The sequence below is a fragment of the Bos javanicus genome, chromosome 19 (assembly GCF_032452875.1).
Source record: "Bos javanicus breed banteng chromosome 19, ARS-OSU_banteng_1.0, whole genome shotgun sequence".
NCBI classification, from domain to species: Eukaryota; Metazoa; Chordata; class Mammalia; order Artiodactyla; family Bovidae; genus Bos; species Bos javanicus.
The window spans coordinates 13,153,593-13,170,789 of record NC_083886.1 but is presented as its reverse complement, the minus strand read 5'-3'; the positions used below and the strand labels follow the sequence as shown (position 1 = coordinate 13,170,789).

The 17,197-nt window shown below is 40.9% G+C and overlaps 1 protein-coding gene and 1 long non-coding RNA gene across 11 annotated transcripts in view; one reads left to right on the top strand and one right to left on the bottom strand.

The window, feature by feature from the left end:
* Nucleotides 1–17,197, top strand: part of BCAS3 (BCAS3 microtubule associated cell migration factor) — a 590,167-nt gene that overhangs the window by 441,736 nt on the left and 131,234 nt on the right. The window lies entirely within an intron of this gene.
* On the bottom strand, nucleotides 1,747–15,512 carry LOC133231731 (uncharacterized). Its single transcript, XR_009731216.1, has 3 exons — nucleotides 15,144–15,512; nucleotides 14,936–15,042; nucleotides 1,747–4,578 (listed from the first exon to the last, which is right to left on the bottom strand). It is a non-coding gene; the product is annotated as an uncharacterized LOC133231731 (long non-coding RNA).

The window sequence follows — 17,197 nt, the reverse complement described above, 5'->3', positions numbered from 1 at the left end:
CTTTTAATTTCATGGCTGCAATTACCAACCACAGTGATTTTGGAGCCCAAGAAAATAAAGCATGTCACTGTTTCCATTTTTTCCCCATATGTTTGTCATGAAGAGACCAGATGTCATGATCTGCGTTTTTTGAATATTGAATTTTAAGCCAGCTTTTTCACTCTCCTCTTTCACCTTCATCAAGAGGCTCTTTAGTTCCTCTTCACTTTCTGTCATTAGGGTGGTGTTATCTGCATATCTGTAGTGGAATGACCTCTATGACTCCTCACAGACTGTTCCAGAGGGGTGCAGATTCCACCACCTAAATCTGGAAAATCTAAGTCAGTGGTTCCTAATATTTTGGGGTCATAGAGCTGAGAAGCTAATGAAATTTGTGAGTCTGCTCCAGAAGAAGTGTGTGGATACTCTCAGACACACGATGTTGTATATGTTTTCAGGGACTTCAGGACGCTCAGAGGTCCATCCCTGGACCCCAGATGAAGATAACTGACTTGGCCTCTGCGGGTGGGTGGTAGTCCCTGCCGCTGTGGAAAGCTAAACATGCCCTGCAGGCCAGAGACGATCATGATGGCAGAGGCACCCTTGGGGCGGGGAGATTTGAAACAGAAAAGGGGAGCCCTGTTTGCCCTTGAGGGTTCAAGGTGAGATGTGCAGGTGGACAGTAGCGCCAGTCCTGAATGTGGGGGGAGACCTGGTGTTCTGGTCGCCTGACCGAGAGAAGGACAGGAGGCCGAGAGAGAAGAAAGCAGGCAAAGGTCCCGTGGATTATACGGTCCAGCAGAGCACCTGTGCTGTGTCAGGAAGGCTTCTGCGGCTCTGGGGGAGATTTTCAGAACCTGAAACCTTGGGAAACAGCTTTTGATGCTGTTTCTCTTGGGGGGAGTGTAATTGCGTCACAGTGTGGTGTGAAGTTCTGCTGTACAGTGAAGTGAATCAGCTCTGTGTGTACATATGCAGGCTCTCTCATGCTCAGTCATGTCCGATTCTTTGTGACTCACGGACTGTAGCCCACCAGGCTCCTCTGTCCATGGGATTTCCCAGGCACGAATACTGGAGCGGGTTGCCATTTCCTTCTTCAGGGGATCTTTCTGACCCAGGGATTGAACCGAGGTCTCCTATGCCTCCTGCATTAGCAGGAGAAGTCTTTCCCCCTGAGCCACCTGGGAAGCCCATCCCCTCTCTTTTGGACCTCCTCCCTCCCACCCCCACATCCTGCCTGTCTGGGTCATCGCAGAACACCATGTTTATTTTTTCGCTAATGATTTTTTTTCTCTCTTAACTTTGTGTAAAATTTGCACTGAGGTCAGCATAGAAAGAGATTTGCAGATAAATCCTTGAGCCTTTATAAAGAGAAGAACAGCTCGTGCGGTGGTGGTAGCATTACTTTTCCTCTTTCTTGAGAGTGAACCCCACCCTCAAGTAGAGAGCAAGGGCTCAGCCACAGGTGTAGACACAGACTCCTTTCCCACCTGGAGGCTGTCCCTTCAGATTTTCAGTCCTAAAGTTTTTCACATCTTGTTCTACTAAGAATGCCTTTTCTTTTACACTCATTTTGCATCATCCCCCTAGGCCAGTAGAATCCAGCAGCAGAAACTTCCTCATTTTGCCAAGTGTGACTCCCATTAATGGGACCAGCCACCTGGCTCTTCAGTGAAGCCTTGAATGGTTTCAGGAGCCCTTTATTATTTTTCTTTGAGATGCTCTTTTAAGCCCTAGTAATATTGAGAAATTATGAAGGAGACTGTAAACAAGTTGAACTCTTTAACCAAAGAAGCTGCCTTTGATAAGAAACCATAATTAATAGTGTATTTTTAAAGGATTTCATCACTCACCTAGAGCCAGACATCCTGGAATGTGAAGTCAAGTGGGCCTTAGAAAGCATCACTACGAACAAAGCTAGTGGAGCTGATGGAATTCCAGTTGAGCTATTTCAAATCCTGAAAGATGATGGTGTGAAAGTGCTGCACTCAATATGCCAGCAAATTTGGAAAACTCAGCAGTGGCCACAGGACTGGAAAAGGTCAGTTTTCATTCTAATCCCAAAGAAAGGCAATGCCAAAGAATGCTCAAACTACCACACGATTGCACTCATCTCACAAGCTAGTGAAGTAATGCTCAAAATTCTCCAAGCCAGGCTTCAGCAATACGTGAACCGTGAACTTCCAGATGTTCAAGCTGGTTTTAGAAAAGGCAGAGGAACCAGAGATCAAGTTGCCAACATCCGCTGGATCATGGAAAAAGCAAGAGAGTTCCAGAAAAACATCTATTTCTGCTTTATTGACTATGCCAAAGCCTTTGACTGTATGGCTCACAATAAACTGGAAAATTCTGAAAGAGATGGGAATACCAGACCACCTGACCTGCCTCTTGAGAAACCTATATGCAGGTCAGGAAGCAACAGTTAGAACTGGACATGGAACAACAGACTGGTTCCAAATAGGAAAAGGAGTATGTCAAGGCTGTATATTGTCACCCTGTTTATTTAACTTATATGCAGAGTACATCATGAGAAACGCTGGGCTGGAAGATGCACAAGCTGGAATCAAGACTGCCGGGAGAAATATCAATAACTTCAGATATGCAGATGACACCACCCTTATGGCAGAAAGTGAAGAGGAACTAAAAAGCCTGTTGATGAAAGTGAAAGAGGAGAGTGAAAAAGTTGGCTTAAAGCTCAGCATTCAGAAAACTAAGATCATGGCATCTGGTCCCATCACTTCATGGCAGATAGATGAGGAAACAGTGTCAGACTTTATTTTTGGGGGGCTCCAAAATCACTGCAGATGGTGATTGCAGCCATGAAATTAAAAGACACTTACTCCTTGGAAGGAAAGTTATGACCAACCTAGATAGCATATTGAAAAGCAGAGATATTACTTGCCAACAAAGGTCTGTCTAGTCAAGGCTATGGTTTTTCCAGCGGTCATGTATGGATGTGAGAGTTGGACTATAAAGAAAGCTGAGTGCCAAAGAATTGATGCTTTTGAACTGTGGTGTTGGAGAAGACTCTTGAGAGTCCCTTGGACTGCAAGGAGATCCAACCAGTCCATTCTAAAGGAGATCAGTCCTGGGTTTTCATTGGAAGGACTGATGTTGAAGCTGAAACTCCAATACTTTGGCCACCTCACGCGAAGAGTTGACTCATTGGAAGAGACCCTGATGCTGGGAGGGATTGGGGGCAGGAGGAGACGGGGATGACAGAGAATGAGATGTCTGGGTGGCATCACTGACTCAATGGACAGGAGTTTGAGTGAACTCCAGGAGTTGGTGATGGACATGGAGGCCTGGCATGCTGTGATTCATGGGGTTGCAAAGAGTCGGACACGACTGAGTGACTGAACTGAACTGAAAGGATTTCAACACACTAAAGTAACAGGTCCAATAATTACAGTATTTTCCAAAATCATTGGATGTTATCGTAAAGAATGAAAGTTGTCGTCTTTTAAATCATAGGTCAGTCTTCTGTGTCTAAATTCAACAGTGTTTTTCCTCGACAGTCCCAGTCTCAGTTAGTGAACCCCCTTTTTGTGCTTCTAAAACTTTTCCACTGAAGTACCTTGAAGAGCAGGAGAGAGGTGCTTATGTGACCCCCTTGTTCAGTCCTCGGTTCTGGAGCCACAACCTTGACTATTACTGTCGTAAAATTTTTCTTGAAGCTACGGCTTTATCCCAAAATTAGTGTTGATATTTTATTCTCATCCACAATATGTATGTTTGTCTTAACATGTGAGTTATTTGTCAGTTAAATTCCTTCACTTTTTCCCCTAAAATTTTCAAGCAGTACAGCTCTCCCTGGCCCACCACTGGATAACCCTAGAAAATCTGCAATAACACAAACATTGGCAGAGGGTTTTTTTTAATTTCTTTTCTCCCCATTTTACAGATAAAAAACAGGTTTTGTAAAGTTTAGGCACTCATGCCAAGGTCATTAAGTGGCAAAGCCATTCCTAACCCATGTTAGAAACTTTTTGAGTTCTGAATCTATAATACACAGCCATGCTGAGTGTAAAGGCATCTTATTTTCAAAAGAAGTAAGGAGGTTAGGGTTTTAAAATATTCCGGAAAGTTAGTGACTATGAGTTATTCATGCACAGCATGCTTAGTTTCCCAGATAGCTTGGAAACAATTAATTTTGGATAAGCATGTAGGTTTTATGTAACTGGAGCTACTGGTGGTAATGTTTCATGACTAATGCATTTTGGCAAAAAAAAAAAGAGTAGGGGGCTAATTCCCTTCAAAAACACTATCTGGCATGGTAAGGAGGGGTTGTTTTCAGATTTGAACAGAGAAACAAAGGCTCTTAAGGGAATCTTTATTGCATTTATGGCACTTGGACAGACCCTTGAATATAACCAGCTTCATGGCCCATGTGCTAGTTCTGCCCTGAAAATCTTGTTTGTGGTGAACAGCTTTAAAAATCTTAAGTCCCTAAGTTTCATCATGAGGATTCAAGACCCAATTTTCTCTTTCTTAAAAGGAAAAAAAGAACCAGAGTGGTGGGAAATTCTTTGTAAGTCCCATTTTATTCTCAGTTGTTGTCTCTCTTCTCCGTTGCTGCTTTGTTGGCATCTTCAGCCCCTGTGAATAAGCATGTTGGAAAAAAAATTATTATTATCATTATTAAAATAACTATTTCCTTTATCATCATTTTAGAGTCATCTATCTCTTTAGCAGACTACAGCAGCTAACCCAAGCTAGTATTGTAAGATACAAAATAATGTTGCTTGCATCAGTTGGGAATTTCATGGAATTTGCTTCTATTTGACTATATTTCCAGATAGAACCATGAGCCTAAGTGTTTATTTTAGGCCTCCAAGAAGTCATTCCTTTGCAATGATCTGTAGCCAGACTGCTCTCCCCTGGGACTAACCTGTATGACTAATTTGAGTAGGAGTGTGATAAACTTAGTCACCACTTAAAAAGAGGCTAAAAATACTTCCTTTTTTATTGTGTGTGTATGTTTTGTTTTGTTTTGTTTTGTTTGCCTCCATATTATCTAGCAACACAGGGATAATCAGAAGGAGGTGATGAAGATTAGAGCTGATTGGGAAGGTTCTGAAAGCCCAAGAAGCATTTCAGAAGCGTCACACCTTTAAGCCTCAAGGGAGAAGCTTTGACCCCCAGCTTTTACGGTTTTGTTGTAAAATCCGAGCTGCTGAGAACACTGTGTAGCTAATGGCTTTAGCAGAAGTGATTTTGCAACTAAAGATGGCCATCCCCCAGATTTGTCTTACTTCATTGTCCAGATCTAAAAATGATTGTTGATTCGACTTACAGTTCCAGTTAAATATTGCTAAAAAGTATTTCTTTTGAGGTTGCAGTCTTTTGATCCAAACGTAGTGAATGGAAGGAGGGCTTCCCTAAAAGGTATATTGGAGATGGAGTATATATACTGAGCTGGGGGTTGCAGAGGGGTGCTTGTCTTAACCCTGTTCTCCACTCACGGGGCACCTTGGACACAACTTTACTGTCCCCTGTTTCTTTAACTTGAAGATGAAAGATTGGACCAGCTCTTTGGTTTTCAAACCTTCTTCTTAAACCCTCCTCCTCAACAGCAGAGCCTTTTTTTTTTTTCTAGTGAAATTTTTTAACAGCAGAGCCTTTTATTTTCAAGTGAAATCTTTTCAGGACCCCACTACAGAAAACAGATCCAAGTGGAGATATTTTGTTCATGGAGTATACATGGGAAATCCTTCTCTGGCCTCACTTCTGGCCCCGAGACGCTTCTACTTCAATTTTTCTTTAAGCGCTCTTTGGCCTATGCCATTCTAAAATTCTAATTAATGTGAACTGAGCATTATTAATAACAGTGGGGTGTGGTTTTTTTTTTCACACAATACCCACAGCAGGGAAGAAAAACATGGTCTTAAATTTTAGCAGGATAAGTAGGTAAAAGATGTAATTCGTGGATGTTAAAGATGAGTACAGTCTACCATGGAACTGTTAGAATTTGTGGGAATTCACAACCGACTTGCTCTTCTTTCCCTTTGAATGCTTGGAGCAAGAATACAGAGAAGTAGATACATGACAGGCTTCCCAGATAACTCAGGGGTAAAAGAGTCCACCTGCCAATGCAGGAGACACGGGTTTGATCCCTGGGTCAGGCGGATCCCCTAGAGAAGGAAATAGCAACCCACTCCAGTATTCTTGTCTGGAGAATCCCATGGACAGAGGAGCCTGGCAGGCTACAGTCCATGAGGGGGTCACAAAAAAATCGAATATGACTTAGTGACTCAACAACAACAACAGATGCATGATAAGCCTTCAAGCAGTAGACGTCACTTCCTGCCATTTTCCGCCACATCCTAGTGCACAGCCTCCTGTTTCCTCTTCTCTCTCAAATCCTAGGTCACCGTGTAGTTTAGAATTTTGGCCCCAGAAGGAGCTTTTCTTGTGTCCTTGTGTGTGTGTCTCTCTCTCTGGAGCAGGTCTGAAGTACTCTGATTTCTGCCTGTCATCTCAACTAAGACCTTGAAGATTCAATACCGAACTGTTGTATAGGATTAAATTCTGAGCCTTCCAGGGAAACTTTCAGAAAGCGTTCCTTTGCTGTTGTTAATTGTAAAATAAACAGATCTCCCTCCCAGGGATCGGAGTTTCCTTCCCCTTTGGTGGCCTTCCCTCTAGCAATGTAGGAGCTGCGAAGACCAGATTTACACCTACAATTCCAGACCAGCTGAGAGCTCCGACATGAGCTTCCAAGTTTACAACATTTCACCCACCCATGTACCAATCATTCCAGCCTTTTCTGAGCCATGGTCTTTCCCTGCCAGCAGTTTTCCCACTGATTGCTAGAACTATACCCTCGAGTCAGGATTTCTTCCCCAAAATTCTCATAGCAAATACTGTCTGGTATTTTCTATCAGCCAGCCTCTGTCCTAAGCACTGTAAAGGCGTCAGCGCATTTGGGCTCTTTGAGAATGGCCAGACCAAGGCCCAAGTGACAGGACAGGTACAGAGTTTCCAGAATCCTTCTTGGCTTGTTAGAGCTAAATGACTTGCAGACAGGCAGGGTGGGCAGGTCCCAAGTAAGCGTCCTTCGGTTAAAATGTGCAATTTGGAGAATTTGGATTTTTTTTTTTTAACAAACAAATGAGCCACTTGAGTTACTTAAGTATGAAATGATTGTTTGTCAGGTGAAATTATTATTAATATATTATGTTAAAAATGATTAACAAGGGCTTAATTTCATTCCAAACAGATTGTGTCAAGGCGACTGGGCGCTGCAGAAGTACAGTGAAATATGAGCTTCTTGAGCCTTGAGTAGAGGCTGAGCAAGAGAGACCCCAGTTAGTCCTACCCTTTTCTAAACAGCCACAGCCATGAAACTTTCTTGACCTTTTCACCTTTCAACTTTGGTTGAACTTGGAAAGAAGACTTTTGAATTATTAAAAAAAAAAAAGAGAGAGAGAGAAAAGAGAGAAGAAAAAAGAAAGGCAGGAGTGGGGGGGGTGGGGAAGGTTGGAGGAGGAAGGTTGGGGGAGGCTGTGAAAGAGATGTGGAGACTGGGAGAAAAGGGCTGATTATATGTTAGCGTAACAGTAATACTAGGAAAATAATCCTCCTCTTGTGTATGAGTTTCTGCTACTGGGAGCCACAGGGTAATCAGCTCACATGACATACCCAGAGGCTAATGCTAGCCTGGGCTGTTTTTGAACACATTCAAACAAAGACTGATTATCCAAACAAGAATTTGGACTGCAGCAGTCGGACCAGTTAAATTATAGTTAGTAAAACTTGGCGCCTTATGAGCCTGGAATGTTACAATTGCAGCTGGATCTTCGTTTGTCAGGCATTCTCACTAAACAATAAAAACCAGAGATTTTTATCTCCCCAGGACTCAGTTTAACTCCTTGAAGGCAAAGAGCAAAGTGCCAGCGCTCACAGCTTAGGCTCCTGGCATCGTGCATCTCCCATCCTGCCAGAGTTAAGGAGGCAGCGGCATTTTCGTGGGGGTCTGGAGGAAAGTGAGAGGGTGAAGGCAAGTTGCTCCTTTCCTTAGATCTAGCAGAGAGAGAGAATCGTTGTGACTCCTTTATTCCTCTAATCAACATTTATTAAGTGCTACTGTATGTAAGTATCTCAGCCCTGTGCTAGCTGCTCTGTTCATATACAACTGGCTATAATAGATGGCATAAAATGCTCAGTTGTCAGAAGATAGCAAGATACTATGAGTAATTTAGTGAAGAGGAATGGGGAAGATAAAAAAGGCTGTTTCAAGAAGGTATTATTTGAATGGTAGGCTCGAATCTTTAAAAGTGACTCTAATGGTGATTTTATATGGAGGGAACTACACAGATTAAAGGAGTAGATACAGGAAAGTTGGATAGTGGCTGTGAAGGGAAGTAAGCAAAGGCTGAAAAAGTTAATTGAGGCTAAAAGTAGTTTGGGAATGTCAGGCCCAAGAGTGTGGACTTTAAACGTTATCTTTTGTTTTTACCTGTCTTTAATAATTTGCTGTTCAGTTGCTAAGTCAGGTCCTACTCTTTGCGACCCTGGGGACTGCAGCATATCAGGCTTCCCTGAGTTAATGCATATTGAAAGTTTACCTTTTTTTGGATGTTGAGTGCTCATAATAATTTTCTGAGGAAACTGCAATTCAGAGAAACTAGTAACTTACCCAAGATCACACAGCCCATAAGTAGCAGAGTCAAGGTCGAATGCAGATGGACTATAAACCCCCACCGCCACCTCTCAACTTCTTTTCTGTCCCACTCGCTGCCTTTTAAGTCTGCTGAGTTTATGACCACAGTGCAGAATGGATCAGGCATGTTTTTATATGGAGGCAAGAATAGATTATCACCATTCTGGAGTTAGATGGTTCTCGTGAAAAGAGTCACTTTATGTGGATGATCTTTATATCAGAAGTCAATATACAGTTACCATAATCATCACTCTCAGTTGGTTTAAGCGTATGGGTTATAATTCCAAGCTCACGTGAACTGGAGTGTTTTTTCTTGACCAGTCCCATCATAATGAGACAGTCTGCTCTCCTAGTTGTGTGTAACAGTGGTTTTACAGTCATACTGGGCTGACTTTGGCAGTCAAGGTCCTATGCATTTATGATGTTACCTTTTCTAAGAAACATATTTTAATGCCATGAATATATGGCTCCCCGTTCCCTGCCTCCACAGGGCATCTTGACCGTGTTCTTATCCTCTGCTGACCCTGCCACTGTCTTGTTTTCTTTCCTGTCCTCTTTGATATACTCTGTTATTGTAAGCCAGCCTTGTGGCTTCTGGGAGGGGTGATTGGCAGAGTCAGTCAGACACAAGCGCTGAAACGTGTGTCCCAGAGGTGGAAGCCAGATTTCCTCTCCCCGCCCTCAGGCCAACTCCTGTGATGGCTTCGCAGTTAGAAATAGCAAAAATCGAAATGGATATTGCAGATAGTCTGGACTGGCAAATAAGAAATCCAAATGCTTGGATACTTCAGATTTTTAAATTTACTTGTAGATGTTTTTAACAGTGGAAGCAACATAACCTATTTTTGAGTCAGTTTTTTTCTACATACAGGATAGGCTTACTCTTCTTAGGAAAAGATCAGGTGCTGATTTAGTGAATTTATTTTTGAGACGCAAAAGCAAGAGTGAATTAAATGGGTTACCCTCTTTTAGATAATGGGAGTTAATTTGGCACCAACATCCTTATTTAGCTTGGGAGCTGAAACTCCAATACTTTGGCCACCTCATGCGAAGAGTTGACTCATTGGAAAAGACTCTGATGCTGGGAGGGGTTGGGGGCAAGAGAGAAGGGGACAACAGAGGATGAGATGGCTGGATGGCAACACTGACTCGATGGACAGGGAGGCCTGGCGTGCTGCCATTCATGGGGTTGCGAAGAGTTGGACACGATTGAGCGACTGATCTGATCTGATCTGAAAAGAGAATTTGGAGAGGAGATACTAGGATAGTTATATACCCAGGAGGAAAGCCTAGATTTGAAATATTGACAGATTTGAAGGGTGGTTATTCATTTGCTTTATTTTTGTTATTTAATTCAGTTTGCAAGGCCTCTAATAGATAGCTCTGAAACCTTTGAGAAAACTGTTGAAATTCCAGAGATAAGCTTTCTATAACTTCTGATGCTTCTGGAAATTTGGGTGGCCTAGTGATGAGCAATTCTTCCTTTCTGATGTTAATTATTTGCATTTTTATCAGTGGCTCTAAAATTGATATAAAAAGGGAACTTCGTTTACTTTGGGCAGTCATGTTCCAGGAGTAGCAGAGGACAGCATACTGCAGTTAAGATCTAGATCATGGTAAAAGTATTAAACTTGGCTTAAAGTTTTCCCTACTTAAAATTAAGAACTTAAAGATTTTAATCAAGATAAATTGTCTTAAGGTGCAACTTATTTGGGAGGTGATACTACTTGGAATAGTAAAGACCAGAGGAGAAATTGTGAGTTAATGTTTACTCTTTTATTACTATTTTAATCAAATGGCCTTACAACTTGACCTTTTCAATGTGAATTTTTTTTTTTTAAGAACACTCCGGTATGTGAAGGCATAGCTATTGTGTTAAAGTTCACAGGCCTAAAAGTCTTATACTTAAATTTTAAACATGTATATAATAAAAATATTTTGATTGGGATTTTCCATTAGGACAGTTACATTCTCCTTATGACCTACGTTTTGGTGTGGCTATTTGGATGTTTGGAAACTGTAAGTAACCGTATTACCTCAAATAATAATAATAGTAGGAGTGGTAGTATTCATAGCTACAAGAAGAATCATTTATTGAATGCCTACTCTGTGATAGACACTGTATATGCATATTTTCTTACCCTCACAACTGTCCTGCCAGGTAGAATAGTATTTTTAAGAGAACTGTGTCTAAGAAAAGATAAGTGATTGGGACAGGCCTCGAACCCAGGTTTCTCTGACCCCCAAAGTCCATATTCTTTCCGCTACATCATGATGTTTAAAAAGGACCGAATTGCAGCTGATGCTTGTTTAAATCTTACTTGTTTTAGTGCACATCCCCTAAGAAGTTCAAGCCCGATTTTATCTCATTCAGTCGACCACATTCATTTACCTGTGTCACAAGCCCTGGGACTAAATTTTAAATTAAACTCAAACTGAAGAGCATCTTAACTAAAGCCTTCCCCTGAAAGAAGCATTCTTGAAAGGTACCAAGGGTTGTTGTTCTTAAGGCGGTTTTGACGAATCCAAGGGCAAAAATAGGCTAGCCATTTGATTAGATTTCAATATGCCACTCTTACTTGGGAATTTTCCTGTATTTGGGCAGGAGAGGATTCTTGCCATGAGAAACCATCAGCTCCCTCCCCCGCAACTCTCACTTGCTGTCTCTCACCCGCCCTTCGGAAGAAGCCAACACGAAATTGCAGTCCTTTCTTTGGGGGCCTCTCAGTACAACAGACACACTGAATTGGTAGATTTGACCTTGGAGGTTTGACTATTTGGAAATGATTCCAGAAGTCAATGAGGAATTTGCTGTTGCTACTGATTTACAGGTTATGTGTGGAAGCGAGTGGCAGAAGCAGCCTGTTTGACCACTCTGCCTGCACTGCCCTTTGCTCTGCTGTTCTCTGCTTGTCTTGTGTCAAGATTTAATACACACACACACCAGCAACAACAACTTAGCCATCTCTGTGCTAATAACAGAAGAGAAAGTAAATAAGCCCAATAAAACAATAGTTTTAAGGTAAAAACAGCTTAAGCATTATACTTTTCCTCCTACTAATAGTAAACGCATAGGGTTTAAAAAAGGTTTCTTGAATAAATGCTTAATTTGGTAAGAAATCTAAGAGCCTTCATGATAATGCAGTGAGATTCAGTGTATGTCTGTGTTTTAATTAAAGGAGAACGCTTTCCCAGTGACAAGTAAATCTAGAACCAGAATGGTTCTTCTTATTCAAGATTAAGAAGCCAAGAACATGAAGAAGACAGTATAAATATCAGAATTTGACCTAAGAGACTCTTAGATATGTCCTGAATAGCCCTAAGTTGCTATACCTGTTAACACATAAAGACGTTTAAAGTGGTGTTTTAGTAACTTTCATGTCTTTTTGGAATCAGTCCATATTTGGTTAATGTTGCCAGACCCAAGACCCAAGCCCTCCTCCCTTTGTATTTTTGATGCTTTAGCCATGATGAGAATTTTCTCACTGACTTGCCCATCATGCTTAGACCCTTCCTCCAGTTAGAAAGACATAACTGGGGAACTTGCCTGGCAACACAGTGGTTAAACTTCAAGCTTCCACTGCAGGGGGCGTGGGTTCTATCCCTGGTCAGGGAACTAAGATCTCACCTGCCTTATTTTGTGGCCAAAAAGTAAAACAAACAAACAAAAAGTTGGCGCATGTGTATGTTAAGAAAGAGAAAGACATCACCGAACACAAGTCATAGCAAAGAGCAACGGCAGAACCTGGACTTAAAGTCTCATGAGATGAAAAGAGCCTGGGATTCAGAAAGCCAAAGGAAAATTTACCTTCAGAACCTCGCTTCTGCCGGTCAGCCTGCTCCTTCAGAGGTTTATCCCACTTTTTCTGAGCTAATGTTGACAAGAAGGAATAGTTTCGATCTCAGTTCTCCAAAGATTATTGCATCTCTCTCTGTCTTTACAAACTAATCCCTAATCCCAGTTTCTTCCAGACAGATTGAAAACTTTATTTATAATCTCATATAATGGGGTGCATACTATCTCATCATTGGATGTATCAGGATTTATTTTTGCCAATTCTTTAGAAGGTAGTGTCTTTAGAAGACAAAATCAGTTTTCAGCAGGTTAAAAAAAAAAACAAAACTAAGGAAAGTCCATTCAGTTTATAGAAGTCACATCAGCAAAGGCATCAGTTTAAAAACAGGGTGACTAGAAGTTAGCAAAATATGTGTCATAAAAGAATAAAAAGGTAAAATTCAGATGATTATTTTCATTTAGTATTAAAACTGCCTGATGCTCACAGACTTCTTTGACTCTACATTTTGCAAAACAGGATATACAGGGACAACATGGTGATTTTTAAGACTGAACTGAAACTCCATTGTATTTGTGGTTTCACAATTTGTCTTCCTAAATGCAGTATAATGAACTAAAATTTTAGACAATATTTAAGCAAATATTATTGATAAATCAATAAAATAATTCATTTTAAAAGATGATACTATTGGATATCAGTCAGTTTTTCTCTGATTTTCTGATCAAAATGTTATATGTCCAAATCAAAGTTATAGAAGTCCTCTGACTACTATTCAGTTGGTTAAGACCGTAGACTAATGTTACAACTATGAGATGTTGGGCTACCATAAAAGCCATTCCTTACGGAGCACCTAAATTTAGTACTTTTAAAAAATGATAGGGAAAGTCTCATTGAAAGAAAAAAAAAATTAGCAGGAGATTTTTAGGTACCTCTTATTGCCTAGTTGTGAAGGCTGTGAGTCATGGGGCCCCTGTTTAGAGTCTAGAGGATCTAGGATCTTCATGGACTCAAAGTAACATCAAAACTGGAAGCCCTCCTCCTCTGACTTGTCTAAAGCTCTGAGGGTTCAAGTGATCTACTCACAATGACTAACAAGGCTGACATTTAAAATCCCAGCCTTCTCACACCCAGCTTTGATCTGCCTTGCATGCCAACCAGGGGTTCTTTTCCATCCTAGGAGAACCCTGGACCTACCATGACCCTAACCTGATCAGAAGTGGCGTTGTAGAGATGGTCAAGTCAGAAATAGGTCTAAAATTGGTTGAAAGTGGTCCCTAAGTCTCTCCCTCCACTCCCAACACATCTAAGGATGTTCTGGGAGCCCCAGCAGTAAGGGGTACACTTAGGGTGTGTGTGTACAATTTTCCAGTATTGTCTTAGTTATTTATTGATATATAACAAATCATCCCCAGGTTAAGTGGTAGAAAACAGGCATTTAATACCTTACAGTTTCTGTGGGTAAGGAATCTGAGAACATCTGGCTGTCTCTAGCTCAGTCATGTCCAACTCTTTGCGACCCCATAAACTATAGCCCACCAGACTCCTCTGTCCATGGAATTCTCCAGATAAGAATACTGGAGTGGATAGCCATTCCCTTCTCCAAGGGAATCTTCCCAATCCAGGGATCAAACCTAGGTGCATTGCAGGCGGATTTTTTTTTTTTTTTTAAACCATCTGAGCCACCAGGGAAGCCCTGGGGTTGTGTATCCAATAACATTTTGGACATGGTTCACCTTGCATGGCCTCACTGGAGCTTGCATACCTGAATTACACCAGCCGTTGCACGTTAGCTCTCTTGGTTGGCAAGAACATTTCCTTTTCTTTTTTAAAATGCAAGTCATGCTTTCATTTTAATATAATATCAGCCATTCGGCCTTGACATAATTTAAAATGAATGCGGCTAGTTTCGCCTTTGAGTATGTGTGTGTAGCATAACTTAATTGACAAGCAATCATGACATTCTCTTTGAGGTTGATGTTATCCCATCATTCGGAGGCCCATTTTGGTTAATTTGTTTTTTTCATATAGTTTCTGGTGGGAAAAATGCATTGCTCTGGTACTGAAATTAACTTGATTGAAATATCTTAGACTTTGTCATTTTCCAGTGGCTCGAGAGGTTATTTCCCAAGTGTTTAATTTTTTAAGTACAGTGTATATTAATTTAACTGCTACTTTCTGACATTCATCATTCTGTAGAAAAATTATCAACTGCATGCCTTGAACAGATTTTTATTTACACTCCAAATTCCCACTCTGTGAAGGGTTTATTTAACTTTGAAGGTATCATGTAAATTTGATAAAGATGAGGTTTTTAAAAACGTGTACCGTTTATTGATTTGCTCAATATAATTTTCACATTTTTCTTTATAAAGTATTCTATAATATATCTGCAAAAGGAAACACTTAAAGACTAATGCAATCTACAGGAACTGTTCAATCAGAAATAATGAGTGGAGAGGTCACTTGTCAAGAGCATATTGTTTGAAATACTTACATTTAAGGGTTTCCAGTCTTTGAGGTAACAGAAGTTCTTCCATGAAAAATAGGGACTGCTTTGGGCTTCTGAATTCTGTACAGCATGTCACGATTTTTGCTCCTGGGCTAAAGATAGAAAGTAAAATAAAATGTTCTTTGTCCATTTAGTTATCCTTGACTCCATGAAATTCTCCAAAGTAATTACTGGTGACCACAATACCACCTACCAGCAAGAACAGCATTGACCCTGTGCCAGCTGCCTTATTGCTGACCACAGCTGCTCTTGAGTATAGCAGATGTTTCTCCTTTTGCCTTGCCAGTAAAATTTTATTGAGCAGTTTTGCAAATGGAGAGCAGCATACTCTGCCTGAAGAGCAGCCAGAGATCTTCGCCACCTAGTACGATAAGGTTAGATTTCTCCTCTGGACCAGGAGGCCCCCACTCCTAGGTTCTGTGCAGCCTACCTCTCAGGCCTCGTAAACTGCAGTCCTCTGGGGTTTGCTTCCCTACCCACCCATGTAATTTTCCCAAAGGAAATAATGTTGGAAGAGCAACCACATTTGTGGTTGCATCTTGCTGCTTTAAAAGGCTGTCACATTAGAACTTTGCTCCTACCCGTTGTGGGTTTGCAAAAAGGAGTTAGGGTACTTTGTCGGGATGTTTTGTTAGGATGCTTCTGTGAATTTTTCCACATCTCTTTGGTTTGGATGTTGACTTGGAAATGTCTTTCGAATTAGCTTCTTTTGGAAAGCTTCCTGCCTTCCTGAGCACTTCTTGAATCCTTGCCCTGTGAAGGCAGCCAAGGGAACTTCTGATCCTTCTTTGTACCTGTCATGGATGACACCCTATTTGAGTCTGAAGTCCTTTAAAGTCCTTTAAAATATTTTCAAGTTCTGTATTTTCCTCTGGATGATTTAATACAATTTTTCTCTGTGCTCCTTGTAAAGGAATAGATTTTGGAGTTGAAGCTGACACTCTTTTTTTTTTTTTTTAATGGAAATCTAAAGTGCCTTCCCTGTGATGATTCCAGCCTATTTCCCATGAACTTTCAAAGAAATCAACTCATAAAGATTATGGCAATTGAGGATCCAAGCATCAGATTGTCATGAATTCCCACAGAGCGCTGGGCCTGGGGAGGACAGGTAAGATATAAGATCAGAGGGCAAAGGCTGTATGGTGAGAATTTGCCTGCCCTGTGCTTTCTTAGCAGGAAGGAGCACTGACCTGAATCCCTTAGTGTTCATTCCAGGAGTGTGTCATTGTGGGAATTTATCTAGCCCACTCTGTGGCAGATGACCAATCTGATAGCCTGACTTCAAAGCTCCTAACACATATGATACCAAGACTTCATTGAATATTCTATGTGGTCCTTATTAGGATACCTAGGTCAGGTTGAGTGACTGCTCTTAGATCTCTCCGTCAAGAAGTTTGAAGCACATTTAATGCTTTACACCACTTGGAGTAGTTTAAAGTAGTCCTATACTCTCAAAAACTTGTAACAAAACTTGATTCTTCTTTGATCTTAAAAAGAAGAGCTTTTGTAGATTCCTTTTGCTACTTTCTCTGCTACTCCTGTAAAAATTTATTTTTAAAATAAGAACCTTGAAAGCAATATCAGCATTGCTAGACTGGTATTTGGCACAAGGCTCAGGCTTTTTTTCTTTTTTTTTTTTTTGATGTTCCCAGAGCAGAGTACTCTTTAAACTAGGATGAGAAAAGTTAATTTTAATCCTCCAAAGGCTTATTTGCTAGCACAAAAGGTCATGAAACACACCCAAAAACTATATTGCTGAGATCTTAAGGAGAGAGACAGACTCCAGTATCCCAACATAGAATCATGTCCCTGGCTGAAGAAACAGTTTGTTTTAGGAGCACCGATTAATTCAAAAACAACTGAACGGAAGGGCTTCCAACCTGTCTCAAGGAGAACTCGGTTTCACATTGTATCATCTCAGAAGAGAATCCTTTGGAAGCGGTTGTAAAATGGTGGTAGAAGAAGTTATTTCCAAGGATGTTTTTAAGTAGCTGTTCTCTGTCCTGTCTTTTTATAATTATTACCCTTTAATCTGTGATCTGTCTAAAGAGAGAAAGGCCTGCCGTATCTAGCTGATAGACCCCTGGAATACTAAAATGTGATGACCCAGTTTTTCAAAGCTTTCTTTTGAGCTGATTTCTTAGAGTATTAAAATGTCACCTGCCCCAAGGATTAAGAATCCAGAAATTGAATGAGGCAGGCTTGAAGAGGATCAAAAAATAAGGTCCTGAATAACAGCATCCATTG